Source organism: Rattus rattus, chromosome X (assembly GCF_011064425.1).
Source record: "Rattus rattus isolate New Zealand chromosome X, Rrattus_CSIRO_v1, whole genome shotgun sequence".
Lineage (NCBI taxonomy): Eukaryota > Metazoa > Chordata > Mammalia > Rodentia > Muridae > Rattus > Rattus rattus.
The window spans coordinates 89,762,567-89,764,429 of NC_046172.1; the positions used below are offsets into that span (position 1 = coordinate 89,762,567).

At 44.6% G+C, this 1,863-nt stretch overlaps 1 pseudogene; it reads right to left on the reverse strand.

The window, feature by feature from the left end:
• Positions 1-465: 465 nt before the first annotated feature.
• On the reverse strand, positions 466-1,413 carry LOC116888841 (annotated as a pseudogene).
• Positions 1,414-1,863: the final 450 nt, after the last annotated feature.

A 1,863-nucleotide genomic window follows, 5' to 3' on the forward strand; every position in this document is an offset into this window, starting at 1 on the left:
TCAAGAGAATACAGGAGAAATGAAAATGCCAGTCTCTGGACCTAGCCACTGCTGGAATACACAACTGCTTCTATTTCTTCAGTTAAAGAAGCCAACACTGCATCCCAGCTGCTTTTCTTTTTTCTTTTCTTTTTTTTTAAAGACATTTATTCAGTGTCATGATCAGACTTTTACATTTAGCAATCAACAGCATGGGTGAAAAAGGTCTACAGTAAAACCCTTTGTTGGAATGCTTTACACTTTCCACAGAACAGAAACTAAAATAACTTGTTACACAATTAGTCACAGATACAGTCCTGGAGTTTTTGCCCACACACATGAGTACTGTCTAAAACATGTCTTCTTTTTGTAGTAGCTAGGCCTACCACCACTGTGCTTGGCTTGAGTTCACAAATCTGTTGTAACCTGTAGCTTCCTGTCACTTCTCTGGCTCTCTCTCCCTCAAGCTTTGTTTCCTGACTGTAATTAGAACCTCCTGCCACTGTCATAGCTACTGCTGCTGCTGGAACCTCCATAGCCACTTTGGTTTCATTGTTTAGCAAAGTACTGGCCCCTGCTACCATAAGGGCCAGAGTTCCTGCCTCCAAAGTTTCCTCCTTTCATCGGTCCAAAATTTGATGACCGGTTGTTGTAATTGCCAAAATCATTGTAGTTTCTGACACCTCCAAAATTGCTTCCATCATTGCCAAATGCATTATAGCCCTTCCCACTGCCACCATATCCACCACCACCATGCCTGCCACCAAAGCCACCACAGCCACTGAAGTTCCCTCCTCATCCAAAATTGTCATTGCCACCGAAGCCACCTCCACGACCACCGCCAAAGTTTCCGGAATCACTTTGACCTCTCTGGCTGGACGAAGCACTAGCCGACAGAGCCTTTCTTACTTCACAGTTGTGGCTATTCACAGTGTGGTATTTCTGAATAACAATCTTTTCCACAGAGTCATGGTCGTCAAAGGTGACAAAAGCAAAGCCCCTCTTTTTTCCACTGCCTCTGTCAGTCATATTTTCAATCACTTCAATTTTCCTGTACTGCTCAAAATAAACTCATAGGTGATGTTCTTCAGTGTCTTCTTTAATATCACCAGCAAAGATCTTCTTCACAGCTAAGTGGGCACCGTCTGTGAGAATCTTCTCTGACACAGCTCTCTTTAAGTTCACAACTCTTCATTCACCTTTGTGTGGTCTTGCATTCATGGCAGCATCCACTTCCTCCACAGTGGCGTATGTGACAAACCCAAAGCCTCTGGATCTTTTGGTGTTTGGATCTCTCATTACCACACAGTCGGTGAGTGTTCCCCATTGCTCAAAATGGCTCCTCAGACTCTCATCAGTTGTTTCGAAGCTCAGCCCTCCAATGAAGAGCTACCGCAGCTGTTCTGGCTCCTTGGAGGACTCTGACTTAGACATGACCACAGGGTGATAAGAGCGTTCAGCGATGCTTCCTAGGCAACGTCAAAGAGCAGAAAGCCCCAGCAGCTTTTCTATTGCAGTGATAAGACACCAGAAAAGGCAACTTATATAAGAAAGTTTATTTGGAGCTTATAGTTTCAGAGAGTTAGGTGAGAGTCCAGTATCATTGTGGTGGGCAGTATGGCAGGCGGTATGACAGGCATGCTGCTAGAGCATTAGCTGAGAGCTTACGCCATTTTCCATTTTTATTCATTCTCTCATATATTACATCCTAACCCAGTTTACCCTCTCTTCTCTCCTGCAAGTCCCTCCCCACTCCTCCTCTCTCCCCCAAATAGACCCGCTCTTCTGAAAAGAGCAGGCTTGCCAGAGATAGCAACTGAATACAGCATAACAAGATGCAATAAGGCTAGACTAGGCACAAACCCTCAAATCAAGGATGGACAA